This window comes from Myotis myotis, unplaced genomic scaffold, assembly GCF_014108235.1.
Source record: "Myotis myotis isolate mMyoMyo1 unplaced genomic scaffold, mMyoMyo1.p scaffold_m19_p_8, whole genome shotgun sequence".
NCBI lineage: Eukaryota > Metazoa > Chordata > Mammalia > Chiroptera > Vespertilionidae > Myotis > Myotis myotis.
In genome coordinates this window covers 80311663-80330334 of record NW_023416390.1, presented here as the reverse complement: position 1 = coordinate 80330334, position 18672 = coordinate 80311663, and the positions used below count along the sequence as shown (strand labels likewise).

The 18672-nt window shown below is 42.3% G+C and overlaps 1 pseudogene; it reads left to right on the top strand.

The window, feature by feature from the left end:
• Positions 1-341: 341 nt before the first annotated feature.
• Positions 342-1149, top strand: LOC118662199 (annotated as a pseudogene).
• The last annotated feature ends 17523 nt before the right edge of the window (positions 1150-18672 follow it).

Genomic DNA, 18672 nt, shown 5'->3' with positions numbered 1-18672 from the left:
AATACCTTAAAAATAAAATTAAAAAATAATAATTAAAAAAAAATTTTAAAGAATTTAAAAAAGAAACTTGAAACAGCTGGAACAATCCGCAGCAGCGGTGGGAGAAGAGATTTAATTTAGTTGATTTTCTGTGGTTGTTGGTTGTTTGCTAGCCTCACGGTGATGGAAGCTGCACGTTTTTTTTTTAAGGGACCGAGAAGCTACTGAAGGTTTGGTTCTCCAAGCAGCAACCCGAGGCAAGTCAAGGATCAGGGGATCTTCACACCATCCCAAGATGGTGTGAAGGATGTGCAATGTTCAATCATAAGTGTGGCAAAACTGACAAGCAGGAAGCTTTTGTACTCAGTGAGAGTAGCATGTTTGTCTCCAAGAGATGTTTCATCTTGAAGCCATGTGGTATCACCCTCTTTCTGAAAGCCCTGGTTCCCCTATTGAAACTTGCGAGGGATTACAGTGGCTTTGACTCAATTAAAAGCTGCTTTGATTCTCCTAAGAATTTCATGAAGCCTTCTCACCAAGGGTTCCCACACTGGAATTTCCAGGAAGAAATAGTTTCTTAATGCAGATTTCCCAAATGGAGCAGCATATTGTATGGGATGTATGAATTCTGACTGTTGGTACTTGTATACTTTGGATTTCCCAGAGAGTAGGTAATCAGTCAGCCAGATCAAACCCTGGAAATTCTGATGAGTGAGCTTGACCAGCAGTTATGAACCAGTTCTACATGAACGATGGTGTTACTGCAAAGGATGTCACTCGTGAGAGTGGAATTTGTGACCAGATAGCAGGTTCTGTCATTGATGCCACAATGTTCAGTCCTTGTGGATATTCAATGAATGGCATGAAATCAGATGGAACTTATTGGACCATTCACATCACTCCAGAACCAGAATTTGCTTACATTAGCTTTGAAACAAACTTAAGTCAGACCGCCTATGAGGGCCTGATCAGGAAAGTTGTGGAAGCCTTTCAGCCAGGAAAATGTGTGACCACCTTGTTTGTCAACCAGAGTTCTAAATGTTGCTCGGTGCTTTCTTCGCCCCAGAAGATTGAAGGTTTTAAACATCTTATTGCCAGAGTGCTATGTTCAATGATTACAACTTTGTTTTTACCAGCTTTGCTAAGAACCAGCAGCAGCAGCAGAGTTGATTAAGAAAAATGAAGAAAAAAACCCAAAAAGGAAACACACATAAAAGAAGGTGGGGGCTCCTTTTTAGATATTGATACCGGGGGCCATGCTTTCCACAACCACCACCTTGTAGTTGCAGAAAGCCCCAGATGTAATGGTAGTGTAATCATTTTGAATTGCATGCATTGTTATATCAAAGAGTTAGAAATCTTGCCTGAATGCTCTCTTCGGTGTTTAGGCATCCTATGCCACTCTTGCTGTGAAATTGAAGTGCATGTAGAAAAAAAATTTTACTATATGAAACTTTAAACGCTTGTGACAACAATTCAATTTGGTTTATGCACAGTGTAATATTTCTCCAGGTTTCATCCAAAACTCCCTACAGACAAGGCTTTCGTCCTCATTAGGTGTTGGCCTCACCCTAACCATCTGGGACTGTTCTAGTAAATTGCTGCCAGGCTGTTACCTCCAGTTACCTCTAATTTCTAGAACATATTCTCTACCAATGTTATTGAAAACAATTTCTACTTCATCCAGATGTTTTTATGCAATGGCAATTAAAGTCTTTCTTCCTCTTAAACGGATCGCAGTTAACCATTTTGTGTGCTACTATTTTAACATTATTGCTTCCAGAGTTTGTATTCCTTTCATTGATTTTGTTCCTCACCATGGTGTCTCCCCTCCAAAGCCTGCCCCAATAAAGCAATACACTGTTTGAAAATGAAAAGATGCTGAATTTTTTCAAGTGATTTCTGACATGATTATGTGATTTTTGCTCTTCATTTTGGTAATGTGATATCACATTTTAGCAGCTAGACATGAGATGAACTAAACTGGAAATCCTCAGAAAAAAAAAAATTATCTTCAGGATGCATCACAGAGTAAACTATAAATGGACCAACTCAGGTAAAACCTAGAATTCTCTGATACCCCATTCCATTTCAAAGATTGCCACTTCTCTCTAAATGTGAACCATTTATCAATATTTTTAAAGGTAACCATTTAGATTTTCCTAGTGCAAGCATTTTTCTTTTCATACCTTTTTTTTTCTACTTTTTCCCCCTTACCTTATTGAGCATATTCCTGCCAGTTGGAATCAATTCTTAAAGCTTGATGAGGAGACATCTGTTGCTGAACCTGGATTCCTTGCTCAGCAAGCAGCCTGTAAGTTAATAATGGGGTCTTATCACCAAATAATATCTGTTACTTTCCTCCTAATGTCCCTGAAGCATTATTCAATGTGGCACTTACGGCCCCATATATGCAATTTACTTCAGTAAAAGGTCATCTGCAAGTACAGTACTTTATTTTTTTTCTTTTTGCAAGTATAGCACTAAAATATGCCATGATATTATATGCCTAAGCATTCATTATCCAGCTCAAAGCTTCCATCAAACAAGTCCTATTTTCAATTCAGCCTCTCTCTTAAAAATGGCAATGGAATCTTCCTTGGTACATGCTTGTTCACAGCAGAAAACATCCTGTCTTTCTCAGTTTCCTACATGTTTGAATATTGCCTGGACTCCGGAAAGCTAACAAACCAAATGCTGAAGCAGCCAAGGTTTACCTTCAATGAGTCACACTGCTCTTTTCTGGAACCTGAAAGATAACAAGAGCCATCATGCTTCCTTCAAACTATCCAAAAAACCCTACCCTAATTTCACATCCTCTTTCTCCTCTCAACAGTATCTCATGATCTTTACTTTACCCAATTCCTGCCTCCCCCCAAATTGACATCTGAAAAAAGCTCCAGGTTAAGATGATGGATTAAAAACACAAATTTAATTTTACACCCTCTGTTATAGTCAGCTTGGGCTGCTATAGGTGATTTAACAGCAAAAATTCATTTCTCACCATTATGGAGGCTGAATAGTTCAAGATCAAGGTTACAGAAGATGCAGTTCCTGGTGGGAGTTCTCTATCTGGCTTGAAGTCATCCACTTTCTCACTGTGTCCACACATGGTGGAGAGAAAGGAAAGATCTGGTCCCTCTTTTTCTTCTTGTAACAACACTAATCTTGCCATGAGACCCCAACGTAATGGCCACTACTAAACTCAATTATCTCCCAAAGGCACCACCTTCAAATACCATCACATTGAGGATTAGGGCCTCAACATATGAATGTAACAGGGACACAGACATTTAGTCTAGAACACTCTGCTTTGGGGCCCCCAAAATTCATGTCTTCACATGCAAAATATATTCATTCCATTCCAACGGCCCCACAGTCTTAACTAGCATCAATTTAAAGTCTAAAGTCCAATGTTTCATCTAAATATCAACTAAATTTCATACAGGTAAGACTCAAGGTCTGATTCATCCTGAGGCAAAATTCCCTTTTAACTGTAAACCTTTAAAACCATACAAGTTATGTGGTTCCAAAATATAACGGTGAGATAAGCATAGTATAGACCAGAGGGTGTCTGTCTAGACCAGTGATGGCAAACTTTTTGAGCTCGGAGTGTCAGCATTTTGAAAAACCCTAACTTAACTCTCGTGCTGTGTCACATATAGAAATTTTTTGATATTTGCAACCATAGTAAAACAAAGACTTATATTTTTTATATTTATTTTATATATTTAAATGCCATTTAACAAAGAAAAATTAACCAAAAAACTGAGTTCACATGTCACCTCTGACACACGTGTCATAGGTTCGCCGTCACTGGTATAGACATTTCCGTTCTGAAAGGGAAAAATTGGAAGGAAAAAATAGGTGATGGGTTCCAAGCAAGCCCAAAACGTAGCATGACAAATACTAGTAAGATCTTAAGGCTTGAGAACAACAATATTTGGTTCAATGATCTGCCTATCAGACACACTGGGGCCATGGTCCCACCTCTGTGGCCCTGCTGAGTGGAAATTGCAACCCAAGATTTCAGATAACCACTGTCTGTCATGTTGAAACAAGGCAATTATCTCCCCTTTTGACAACAAGGAGTCATTTCTGATGTTCTCTGAATTGCGTTTGGGAGCAGTTTTCCCTTGTCTTGAAGAATTAATTGGGCATGTTCACAGCAAAATAACTCTATGGTCTGGTCCTATAGGATTTAGGAAATCTGATAGCCTTCCTTCATTTTGTTCTATCTTCATCCCCTTCAGTTCAAACTGGCAGTGTTTCTGCTGATGTGGATGATTAGATTAATGTCTCAACACTAATAACAGTCTCCTTACCAAATGCTTGCTCTGCTGCATCCTTAGTGTTCTCTTCAGAACAAGTTTTATAAATTTTTACAATGTGTATAAACTGAGAACTTTCCAAATCTTAATTCTAATTCTTTTTTTATTTAACAATTCCATCTTCAGTTTATTTATTTCTTCTCAAGATTTACTATAAACAGTCAGGAGAAACCAAGCCACTCCTTCAACACTTTGTTTAGATATTTTAGTTAAATAGCCATTTTCATCACTCACAGGGTTTACCTTCTACTAAACACTAGAATAAAATTCAGATGAGTTACTTGACTCTTTATAACATAAATATCCTTTTCTCCATTGTCCAATGTTTCTTTCATTTAACTCTGAGAGATAGCATCCATATTTCTAGCATGCACCTCAAAATTCCTCCAGCCTCTACCCATTGTCCAGTTCTAAATCTGCTTCCACATGTTTACGTATTTGTTACAGCAGCACCTTACTTTTCAGTATCAAAAACTATACTAATATGCTTGGGCTGCTATAGCAACTATGAATCCAATCACCTACGCTGCCAGTTTGAATTCACAGAGGTGAAGATGGAACAAAATGAAATCAATGCAATTTCTTATGTTCATACTGGGTGGCTTAAATAGCATAAATTTATTTGTCAGCATTATGGTGGCTGAGAAGTCCAAGATCAAGGTTCTGGAAGATTCAGCTTCTGGTGATAACTCTCTTCCTAGCTTGCAGATGACCACCACCTTGCTGTGTCCTCAAGTGGCAAAGAGACGGAGAGCTCTGGTCTCTCTTCCTGTTTTTATAGGAACACCAAGTCCATAATGGGGGCCCCACAAAAATTCCCTCATCTAAATAAAATTATTTCATGAAAGCCTACCTCCAAATATCATTCCATTAAGGATTAGGTGTTCAACATATGAAATTTGAGGGGGATAAAAACATTCAGTGCATAAGACTCCCATCAAACCTCTCTAAATTTGAAATGAAAAGATAAATGACATGGGACCATGAAGACAATAAGAACAGAAGAAGGAACCAGAGGAAAAATATTTTGGAATCTGGAAAGCAGACTAATGAAAGATAACAAAATACCAAGCTTACAGTGAAGGAAGGAAGAAATCAACCTCATCTGAGAGAAGTCTATATTGGTGGCAGATTAGTTGGAAACTACACTGAAATTCTCCCAAGACCAAACTTGAATTATAACTAAAATATAGGAATAACAAACTGAAGACTAGCTGGAAAGAATCCTTATAACTAAGGACATAAAGTGGAGCCCACATAGATACTGGTAGGAAGTGCAGAGGCACAAGAGAGCTGGTGGGGCTCCCACAGATCGTAACTGAAGTTGCAGATATCTGAGCTGTGATGGGGGAGGGGGCCAGTCCCTGACTGAGAAGTTGGGGCCTAAACCCTGGGCTGGACTCCCAGTCTAGAGCACCAGAACTGAGAGAGGTGCCCACATAACATCTGGCTGTGAAAAGCAGTGGAATTGTTGTCTGCCAGGGAGAGATGGCTGGAAAGGTAGGCACCCACTTAAAGGGCCAACATACAAAATTTCATATGTAGCCACTCACTTTGGGCTCCAGCAGAGTGCAGGAAGAGTAGATCGAGCTATGTAAGAATTCAGGGTTGGGGGCTCTGGGGATAGAGCTCAGAGGGTAGCTGCATGGATTCCTAGGCTGAGCCATTCTCCAGTACTGCAGAAGACTTTTTTTTCAGGCAGACCTTTACCATCCAGGCACTTTTGTCCCACACATTCTTCCCCCACCCTCTGGAGTTTATACCTTACTGTGCTCTACAGCCTGAGGCTCATTAAGAGACTAAGAATAACAATCATGCTGCTGGCAAAGACAAATATCTGGAGGCTTTGAATCTTTGCCTGATTTGCTTATGGACCTGGGGCTGGGAAAAGCAGACTATTTTGTGCATCTTGGTCCCGTCCAAAAATGTACCCAGAACAAGCAGAGGGAGCCAAAAGCTGTCAATTTCTAATGGCTCCAAACAGGGTACTCAGGGTCAGTTACAGTGTCAGTCACTGGCCTGCACCAGAGAACCTCCAAAAAGACTGGGGTCTGGGGGGGGGGGGGGACAGTTAGCAGATCTACCTAATACATTGAAATAAACTTGAAGAGGAAGCCAAAATGAGGAGATGAAAAACAAACCACAAATGAAAGGACAAGTGTTCTCTAGAAGAAGAGCTAAATGAAATGGAGATAAGCCATTTATCAGATATAGAGTTCAGAGTAATTATTATAAGGATGCTCAACAGCATGAGAAAAGACATAGAAATTATGAAAAAATGAAGAATGACATAGCAGAAATAAAGAATACATTGGAAGCAATAAACAGCAGATTAGAGGAAGCCAAGGATCAAATCAGTGAATTAGAAGACAAGATAGGAAGGAAACCACTCAATCAGAGAACCAAAAAGAAAAAAAAAACAATAAAAATAAAAAAACATGGGGACAGTTTAAGGGAGCTGTGGGAAACCACAAAATATAATAATATCCACATCATAGGAGTACCAGAAGAAGAAGAAAGTGAACAAGGGATAGAGAATATGTTTGAAGAAATAATGGCAGAAAGCTTCCCTAACCTGGTGAAGGACAATGTCAAACAAGTTCAGGAGGCAACGAGAATCCCAAGCACGAAGACCCCAAAGAGACCCACACCCAGACACATCATAATTAAAATGCCAAAAATTAAAGGCAAAGAGAGAACCTTAAAGGCAGTAATAAAAAAGATCAACCAAAGAACTTGTATGCTTATATGCATATCCCATGTACATAGACAATAGGTTGGTGAAGGGCTGGGAAAGGAGCAGGGGCAGGCTAGAAGAGGTCAATGGAGGAATAAAGCAGACATTTGTAACACTTTCAACAATAAAGATTTTTTTTAAATAAAAGCAATGGAAAAAAATGTATTACCTACAAAGGAGTGACCATAAGGCTGTCAGCTGATTTCTCATCAAAACTCTACAGGCCAGAAGGTAATGGTGTAAAGTATTCAAGAGAAAGAAATGCAAAGATCTGAAACCAAGACTCATATATCCAGCAAGGCTATCATTCAAAGTAGAAAGTGAAATAAAGAGTTTTCCAGTAAAAGAAAAAAAAAGGCTAAAGGAGTTTATCACCAGCATTGCAAAAAAATGCTAAAGGAACTACTATAATAAGAAGGAGAGAGAGAGAGAGAGAGAGAGAGAGAGAGAGAGAGAGAGAGAGAGAGAAACATAGGCATAAAGAATTAAAATGGCCCTAGTGGGTTTGGCTCAGTGGATAGAGTGTTGGCCTGTGGACTAAAGTGTCTCAGGTTCCATTCCAGTCTAGGGCACATGCATGGGTTATGGGCTTGATCCACAGTGGGGGGTATACTAGTACAGGGGTAACTGATCAATGATTCTCTCTCATCATTGATGTTTCTATCTCCCCCCTCTCCCTTTCTCTCTGAAATCAATATACATACATACATACATACATACATACATAAATGTCACTGAATAATTTAGGAGGATAGTAGTCGATCTCACCAAAGAGTATTAAACTCATCTTTTCTCCATGTATTCTTTAAAAGAGATTCCCAAAGAAGTTTTCAGGGGACCAACAGTGAGTATCAGCCCTTGGGGAATCTGCCCTGGAGTGGAGTATTGAAAAAAAAAAAAAAAAAAAAAAGGTAAAATAGCAATAAATAAGTACCTATCAATAATAACCTTAAATGTAAATGGATTAAAAGCTCTAATCAAAAGATATAAGGTTGCTGACTGAATATGAAAACATGACCCATATATATGCTGTCTACAAAAGACCCCTTCAGAACAAAAGACCCACAGAGGATGAGAGTGAGGAGATGGAAAAACATTTTCAATGCAAATAGAAATGAAACAAAAAATGGGGTAGCAACACTCATATCTGATAAAATAGACTTCCAAATGAAGGCTTTAACAAGAGACAATAAAGGTCACTCTATAATTCTAAAGGGATCATTCCAACAAGAGGATAAAACTCTAGTAAACATATGCATCCAATATAGGAGCACCCAAATATATATTTTTTTAAAAAACAAAAAACTTCTGGAAGACTTTAAGGGAGAAATTGACAGAAATACAGTCATAGTAGGGGACTTGAACACCCCACTGACTTCTTTGGATAGATGTTCCAGACAAAAATTAACAAGGAAACAGTGACTCTAAATGACACACTAGATCAAATGGATTTAATTGACATTAGCAGAACATTTCATCCCAAAGCTACAGAATATATATTCTTCTCAAGTGCACATGGGACATTTTCAAAGATAGACCACATGTTAGGACACAATCACTACAAGTTCAAGAAGATTGAAATCATATCAAGCATCTTCTTGGATCACAATGGCATGAAATTGGAAATCAACTACAGTAAAAACACTCAAAAACATTCAACACATGGAGACTAAATAGTATGTTATTAAACAATGAGTGGGTTACCAATGGGATCAAGAAAGAAATCAAAAACTTTCTGGAAACGAATGAACATGAACACAAAACAGCCCAATATGGTGAAAGCAGTCCTCAGAGGGAAGTTCATAGCACTATAGGCCTATTCCAAAGAACAGGAAAAACTTTTAATAAGTTATATAACCCTACAACTTAAAGAATTAGAAAGAGAACAACAAGTAAATTCCAGAGAGAGTAAGAAGAAGGAAGGAAATAATAAAGATCAGAGTGGAAATAAGTTTCTAATTAAAAGATTAATGAAACCAAGAGCTAGTTCTTTGAAAAGATAAACAATACTGATGAACTTTTAGCCAGTCTCATCAAGAAAATAAGAAAGGACCCAAATAAATAACATCAGAAATGAAAGAGGTGAACAACTGATACCACAGAAATACAAAGGATTGTAAGAAAATACTATGAGCAACTATATGCCAACAATCTGGACAGTGTGGATAAAATGAACAAGTTCCTAGAAAAATACAATCTTCCAAAACTGAATCAGGAAGAATCAAAAGACCTGAAAGGGCCAAGAGCAACTGATGAAATTGAAGCAGTAATCAAAAAACTCCCAGCAAATAAAAGCCCGGGTCTGGATGGCTTCAAAGGGGAGTTTTACCAAACATTCAAAGAACTAACACTTATCCTCTCAAACAATTCCAAAAAAATCCAAGAGGAAGGAACACTTCCAAGCTCTTTCTATGAGAGTAGTGTTATCCTAATTCTGAAACCAGATAAAGACATTATAAAGAAAGAAAATTATAGGCCAATATCATTGATGAACATAGATGCTAAAATCTTCAACAAAATATTAGCAAATAAGGTCCAGCAATATATTTAAAAGATCATATACCAGGACAAGTGAAATTTGTTACAGGGATACAAGGCTGGTACAATATTTGCAAATCAGTGAATGTGATACAGCACATAAACAAACTGAAAGACAAAAATCACATGATCATACCAATAGACACAGAGAAAGCATTGGACAAAATCCAACACCCATTTTTTAAAAAAACTCTCACAAGGTGGCAATAGAAGAAGCATACCTCAACATAATAAAGGCCATATATGATAAACTACAGCCAACATCATTATCAATGGGCAAAATCGAAAATCATTTCCTCTAAGAACAGGAACAAAATAGGGATGTCCACTTTCACCACTCTTATTCAACATAGTACTAGAAGTCCTTATTACAGTGCCCAGACAAGAAAATATGAAAGGCATCCAAATTGGAAAGGAGAAAGTAAAACTGTCATTATTCGCAAATGACATAATATTGTAGAGAGAAAATGCTAAAGATTCCACCAAAAAACTACTATCCTATCTAATAAAAGAGAAACATGGTAATTAGCCATAACTTCGCTACCCTTCCCATTGGCTAATCAGGGCGATATGCAAATTAACTGCCAACCAAGATGGCGGCCGGCAGCCAGGCAACTGACTCAAACAGGAGGCTTGCTTGCTCCAGTGACGGAGGAAGCCAACGTTCCCTGCCTGCCGCTGCTGGGCTCTGAGCTGCTCTCTAAGAAACATTGTTACAAATACAGAAGCTAAACAAAACCCCAGAAACCTGCTTTCAGCTGGCCGGGATCTCAGAGCTGCAGTTGCAACAAAGTTTCAAATACAGAAGGTAAACAAAGTCCAGAAACCTGCTTTCAGCAGCTGAGGTCTGAGCTAAAGATGGCTCTCAGCTCCAGTGACAGCCATAGAAGGTAAATAAATCCCAGAATAAAAAAAAAAAGGAAAAAAGGAGAGGCTGGGAGCTTCAGTCACCCACCAGCCTGAAAGCGGCCCTCAGCCCCTCACCCACACTGGCCAGGCACCCCAGTGGAGACCCCCATCCTGAAGGGGGTGTGACCAGCTGCAAACAGCCATCATCCCCTCATCCAGACTGGCCAGGCACCCAAGCGGCACCCCCACCCTGAAGGGGGTGTGACCAGCTGCAAACAGCCATCATCCCCTCACCCAGGCTGGCCAGGCACCCAAGAAGGACCCCCACCCTGATCCGAGACACCCTTTAGGGCAAACCAGCCAGCCCCCACCCGTGCACCAGGCCTCTATCCTATGTAGTAAAATGGTAATATGCCTCCCAGCACCAGGATCAGCGGAGCCGCGAGGCCTCCCAGCACCGGGATCAGCAGAGCTGCAAAGCCTCCCCACCTGGGATCAGTGGAGCTACAAGGTCTCCTGAACCTGGGATCAGAGGAGCCGTGAGACCTCCTAGCACCGGGATCAGCAGATCAGTGAGGCCTCACTGCCCCTGTGTCAAGCGGAGCCGAGAGGCTTCCCAGCACCGGGATCAGTGGAGCAGCGAGGCCTCTTAGCACCGGGATCAGCTGAGCAGTGAGGCCTCACTGCCCCTGTGTCAAGCGGAGCCACGAGGCCTCCCAGCCTGGGATCAGCGGAGCCACAAGGCCTCCTGAATCCGGGATCAGCGGAGCCGCGAGGCTTCCTGGCCCCTGGAGCAGCATGACAGGGGGCAGCGCCCAAACCCCCTGATCACCCTGCAGCTCTTTGTGTGACAGGGGACAGGGCCACAACTTCCCTATTCGCTCTGCTCTTTTCATGAAAGGGGAAGGCGCCCCAACCCCCTGATCGGCCCTGCTCTGTGCCTGATAAGGGGGAACTCCCCAACCCCCTGATCACCCTGCGGCTCTGTGTGTGACAGGGGGTGGGGCCACAACCTCCCTATTCGCTCTGCTCTTTTCATGAAAGGGGAAGGTGCCCCAACCCCCGATTGGCCCTGCTCTGTGTGTGACAGGGTGCGGTGCCCCAACACCCCATGGGCCTTGCTCTGTGTGTGACGGGGTAGAGCCGCAACCTCCCCATCAGCCCTGCCCTGAGTGTGACAGGGGGGAGTGCCCCAACCCCCTGATCGGCCCTGCTCTGTGCATGACACAGGGGAGCTCCCCAACCCCCTGATGGGCCCTGCTCTGTGCGTGACAACGGGCAGCACTCCAACCCCCTGATCAGCCCTACCCTGAGCGTGACTGGGAGTGGCATCACAACCTCCCAATCCTCCCTGCTCTGTGCATGACAGGGGGTGGCGCCCCAACTCCCCAATCGGCCCTGCTCTGAGCCCGACCAGGGGCTGCACCTAGGGGTTGAGCCTGCCCTCTGCCACCCGGGAGTGGGCCTAAGCCAGCAAGTCGTTATCTCCTGAGGGGTGCCAGACTGTGAGAGGGCACAAGTAGGGCTGAGGGCCCCCCCCCCCACCAGTGCACAAATTTTTGTGCACCGGGCCTCTAGTCCTATATAATAAAAGAGAAACATGTAAATTGACCTTCCTCTGCTGTGCCCACCAGCCAATCAGGAGTGAGTATGCAAATTAACCTAACAAAGATGGTGGGTAATTTGCATACACAGGTGCCGAGTGAAGACTGAATGCTCTGGCCCGAGCGAAGACTGAAGTCTGAAGACTGAAAACAACTGAAGACTGAAAACTGAAGAGGCTTGGCTTCTCCACTGCAGCCAGAGCGAAGACCTGGGGTCCCAGGTGCCGGAGGAAAACTGGTGCCGGCAGCCAGGGTAAGGAAGGCCTATTGCACGAATCTCTTCACGCAATGGGCCTCTAGTATTTAATAAATGAATTTGGCACTGTAGCAGGATAACAAATTAACACTCAGAAATAGATGTCATTTTTATACACCAATAATGAACTCTCAAAGAAAGAAACTTTAAAAAAAATCCCATTTACCATTGAAACAAACAAACAAGAAATAAGATACTTAGGATTAAATTTAACCAAGGAGCTAAAAAACCTGCACTCAGAAAACTACAGGACATGGAAAAACAAAGAGATAGCAGAAGATATAACAAATGCAAGAATATACTATTTATGAATTGTTAGAATTAACATCATTAAAATGTTCATACTACCCAAGCAATCTACAGATTTAATGCAATCCCTATTAAAATACCAACAGCTTATTTCACAAACCTAGACCAAACTCTCCAAAAATTTATATGGAACCAATAAAGAGGCCAAATAGCCACAGAAATCTGAGAAAGACTAACAAAGTTGGAGAAATCACAATACCAGATATCAAGTTATATTATCAAGCCTCTGTAATCAAAACAGTCTGGTACTGGCACAAGAACAGGCATATAGATCAATGGAACAGAACAGAGAGCCAAGAAACCTACCCAAGCCATTATGCTCAATTAATATTTGACAAAGGAGACAAGAGCATATAATGGAGTCAAGAGAGTCTCTTCAATAAATGGTGTTGGGAAAATTTGACAGGTACATGCAAAAAAATAAAACTAGATCACCAACTTACAGCATACACAAGAATAAACTCAAAATGGATAAAAGACTTAAGTATAAGTTGTGAAACCATAAAAATCCTAGAAGAAACCATAGGCAGCAAAATCTCAGACATCTCTCGTGGCAATATGTTTTCCATGTATCTCCTAGGGCAAGGGAAACAAGGGAGAAAGTAAACAAATGGGACTGCACCAAAATAAAAAACTTCTACACAGCAAAAGAAACCATAAACAAAATGAAAAGAGAGCCCACAGTATGGGAGAACATATTTGCCGATGATACATCTGATAAGGGGTTAATTTTCAAAATATATAAGGAACTCCTACAACTTAACAAAAGAAGATAAACAATCCAATTTTAAAAACGGGCGAAGGACCTAGGTAGACACTTCTCCAAGGTGGACATTCAGAAGACCAAGAGATATGAAAAAATGCACCAGAGAGATGCAAATTAAAATGACAATGAGGTACCATCTCACACCTGTCAGAATGGCTACCACCAACAAATCAACAAATGACAAGTGTTGGCGAGGATGTGGAGAAAAGAGAACCCTAGTGTACTGCTGGTGAGAATGTAGACTGGTGCAGCCACTACTGAAAACAGTATGGTGTTTCCTCAAAACATTAAAAATTGAACTCCATTTGACCCATTGATCCCACTTCTAATAAGTATTCTAAGAAACCTGAAACACCAATCAGAAAGAACATATGGACTCCTATGTTCATAGCAGCACAATTTACAATAACTAAGATCTGGAAACAGCCCAGGTGTTCAACAGTAGATGAGTGGATAAAAAAGCTGTGGTAGATGGAACACTATGCAGCAGTGAAAAAGAAGACTCTTACCCTTTGAGACAGCATGGAGTGTCCTGGAGAGTATTATACTAAGCAAAATAAGCCAGTCAGAGAAAGACAAGTATTATCAGATGATCTCACTCAAATGTGGCATCTAATGAATAAATAGATCCAGAGACAGAAGCATGAAACAGTCTGCGAAATCTGAGGGAAGGTCGGGGAGAGTAGTTGAGGGGAGATAATAACCAAAGAACTTGTACGCATATATGCATAACCCATGAACATAGACAATAGTATAGTAATGGCGTGTAAAAGGGGAGGGGAGGGGGTACCGTTAAGGTTAGAGGGGGTGAATGGGGGGAAAGGGGAAACACCTGTAATACTTTCAACAACAAAAATAAATTTAAAAAAGAGAAAGTGAGTTATTAAGTGATGGAATCAGATCCACTTAAGACTCTGGGTAGGAAATTGAGCTCAGCAAGATGTATCTGTGCCAGAGGACCCTGGGGACTTTGAGAACAGGTCACTGTAAATATTTAGATGTCATCATAAGAAACTATTCATAAACTATTTTTACATTAAGAAAAAAAAAAAGAAATCAACTTGATTTATGCCAGATAATTCTCAAAATGCTTAGTAATTGGCATACCACATATCTATGAAATTGGGAGTAAAGCAGGAACTCTAAATATAAGATTTTATAAAATTGGCTTAAAAGTAATCAAATTTCTAGATCTCCTTCCCAACTCTGGTTTGTGATTGTCCCTCCACAAATGAAATAGAAACTTGGAGATTTTTTTCCTATGAGGAAGATAAAAGAGATTGCGCTGTTTACTGAATTCTTTTAACTTCATTAAGCTGTAATGCCAAGGCTCTGAGTCAAATATCTGTCTAGATGTTGCTATTAGGACCATTTTAAAATGTGATTAACATTTAGTCAGTAGACTTTGAGTGAACATATTGCTCTCCACAATGTGGGTGGGCCTTATTCAATCAGTTGTAGACCTTAAGATCAATGACTGAGCTTCCCTAAGAAGAAATTCTCCTCAAGACTTCCACACACAAACCCTGCCTGCATTTCCAGTCTGCTGCTCTGCAGAATTAGGACTCCAGATTGCAGCATCTTCTCTTATCCTAGTTTTCCTATCCTACAGATTCTCTCGGGGTCTGAACTGGGGAGTGCCGCCACGGCCACCGTGAAGGTGATCAAGCGCACTCCACGGTCACCGTGAGGGAAATCAAGGACACTCCACTGAAAGAATGGGGATTGGAGGAAAGTTTTCATGCTGAATGCTGAGTACTGAGACTTCCAGTCTATGGACCCCATTCCACTCCTACCATACAACGACCAGACTCCAGCTCTCTGGGCAGGAAATTGGAAGATTCATCTGTGAAGGAAAAAGACCAGGCCAAAGGAAAAAAAAATAAGAATACCAACATTTGGGAGTTCCCTTTCAAATAGCTCATCCAGATCACCCCATAGAGAGGGTCCAACACAACAGGCTTAAGCTGCACTTTCAGAGCATCTGAACAGAATTTTATACCCTCATCCTTTATCGCAGGCAGGCAACCCTGGGTTACTTGACACCTAAGGAAAGCCTCTAACTGAAGAAAGAGAAACAGAGATAACACAGTCAAACAAAAAATGTGAAATAACTATGAGGGGTGGAGAAAAAAAAAAACTGTTGAGATAAGAAAACAAAATAACTTTTAATATCAATGGAATGATAAGATAGTCCATCCATGAAGCAAGAATAGGATATTTTAAGAAAGAAAATTCAAAGAATAAATTAAAACAACTCTTACAAATAAAAGTATGTTAGAAATCAAAAGCTTCAAAGAGGGGTAACATAGATGCTTAAAGAAATCTCCAGAAAGTAGAATATAGACAAAGAGTTGAAACTAAGATAACTAAGTAAAATAAGAAAACTGAAGTCCCAAGCCAGAAGAACGAATGGAAACTGTATGAGTTCCTGGGAGAGAAAAGAAAGAAAGAGGGCAAGGGGAGAATCATCAATAAATTAGTTAAAGAAAATGTCCCCAAACTAAAGGACATTTTCCAGGATGAAAAGTCCAACAGCAATGCAACAAGATGGATGAAAATAGGCCAAGGAATACCACTGCAAAAACTAATTCACTTTATTGGTATGACCTCTCCCTCCCCTCATTACTGTCGCATTAAATTACAAATACACTGCAGAGTACGGCTTGCTGGATGAGGAGGCACAAGCCACCCACACAGCTGCGGATTAGCCCCCTCGGCATCCCAGCTCCCATGGTGGGAAAGTGAGAACTCCGGAGTTGTTTTGATTGAAGGGGCCGTTTCAATAAACTCACACAAAGGATGTGAAGTCACAAGATTTACTACCTTCAGATCCCAGGTATGGCAGGGGTGGGGAGGGTGTGCATACTGAGCTGGGGGAAGGGCAGCCCTATGTCCCAGGCCACAGGTGGGCAGGAGATAGGGAGCAGAGTAACAAGTGCCTGTTACTTAACAGGGTAATTGGATGGAGGTCACTAACTTTTCAGAGCCTCGGCTGCAAGTGGTGACTTTAGAGGTGTCCCGGGAAAAGCAAGGTGGGAACTGTGGCAGGAATCTTCAGCTCAGGTCCTGTTCTAAATATCCAGACTCTGGGTGTGAGCAGTGACATGAGAATGTAAATGCCTAGGCAGCGACTCAAAACAGCTGTTGTCTCTAGTGGAATACATTAGCAGACACTCAATTCTACCAGTTAGAACAGTGGTTCTCAACCTTCCTAATGCCGCGACCCTTTAATACAGTTCCTCATGTTGTGGTGACCCCCAACCACAAAATTATTTTCATTGCTACTTCATAACTGTAATTTTGCTACTGTTAGGAATCATAATGTAAATATCTGATATGAAGGATGTATTTTCATTGTTACAAATTGAACATAATTAAAGAATAGTGATTAATCACAAAAACAATATGTAATTATATATGTGTTTTCCAATGGTCTTAGGCGACCCCTGTGAAAGGGTCATTTGACCCCCAAAGGGGTCGCGACCCACAGGTTGAAAACAGCTGAGTTAGAAGGTGAGGAGTCTTCAGATTTCTGAAAACAACACTGTAAATGTATCAATACTTTCAAGATTTTGAAGAAAAACAATTCCCAACATAACGTTCAATATCCAGGCAAACCACCAATCAAGAAAAATAATAGCTTAGAAACATTTTCAAATCGATAAGACTTCAAACTATTAACCTCCAGAAAGCTACCGGAAGGTATTGTTCATGAAAATGAGGATGTAAGCTAGGAAAGAATACATTATGGAAGATGCAACACAAAAAAAGAGGCAAAGGAACCAGCAGGATGATGGTGAAGTGGGTGTAGCTGCTGGGTACCAAGTGTAGAGAGCAACCAACCCAGGTTGATGCAAGTTTACCTGGTAAAGATTTGTGGCTGGAACAGTGCAGGGCCCCATAGCTACAGCCAGCTTCCCCTCCCCACCTCCCCCCTGCACCCCCAGAGTGAAGGGTTAGGCACACTGAAATTAAAGGAATCATCACTTTATTGGTGACATTCATAATGGTGGCAGTGTATGGCTAAGGCTACACATAAAAAGATAGGTTGTAATTAGAAATGCTTACACCAAAACCTGGTGTATGTGTTTTAATCAGTGTATAGGAAGACCTAGCTCCTTCCTATAACTACAATGCAGAAGAAAACACAAACCTGCCTAAATAAAAGTAATTCTCCTATGTGCAAACTTGCTTATATACATACTAGAGGCCCGGTGCACAAAAATTTGTGCATTCGGGGGGGATGGGAGGGGGGTCCCTCAGCCCGGCCTGTGCCCTCTCGCAGTCTGGGAGCCCTCGGGAGATAACGATCTGCTAGCTTAGGCCTGCTCCTAGGTGGCAGAGGGTAGGCCCAATCCCTAGGTGCAGCCCCTGGTCGGGCTCAGACCAGGGCTGATTGGGGAGTTGGGGCACTGCCCCCTGTCATGCACAGAGCAGGGCGGATCAGGAGGTTGCAATGCCACCCTCAGTCACGCTCAGGGTAGGGCCGATTGGGGGGTTGGGGCACCGCCCCCTGTCACACTCAACGTAGGGTCGATGGGGAGGTTGCGGCGTCACCCCCTGTCACGCACAGAGCAGGGCCAATCATGAGGTTGGGGTGCTGCCCCCTGTCATGCACAGAGCAGGGCCGATAAGGGGGTTGGGGAGATCCCCCCATCACTCACAGAGTAGGGCCAATAGGGGAGTTGGGGCACCGCCCCCTGTCACACACAGAGCAGGGAGGATCAGGGGGTTGGGGAGCTCCCCCCTGTCAAGCACAGAGTAGGGTTGATCAGGGGGTTGGGGAGCTCCTCCCTGTCACTCACAGAGCAGGGCCCATCAGGGGTTAAGGAGCTCCCCCCATCACTCACAGAGTAGGGCTGATAGGGGAGTTGGGGCACCGCCCTCTATCACCCACAGAGCAGGGCTGATCAGGGGGTTGGGGCGCCGCCACTGTCACACTCAGGGCAGGGCCAATGGGGAGGTTATGGATCTACCTCATCACACACAGAGCAGGGCCCGTGGGGGGTGGGGGGGTTGGGGCACCGCCCTCTATCACCCACAGAGCAGGGCCGATCAGGAGCTTGGGGAGCTCCCCCCTATCAGGCACAGAGCAGGGCCGATCAGGGGGTTGGGGCGCCTTCCCCTGTCACGAACAGAGCAGGGCCGATAGGGAGGTTGTGCCCCCCCCCCCCCCCCGTCACACACAGAGCCGCAGGGCAATCAGGGGGTTTGGGCACTGCCCCCTGTCACACTGATCCCGGTGCTGGGAGGCATATTACCCTTTTACTATATAGAATAGAGGCCTGGTGCATGGGTGG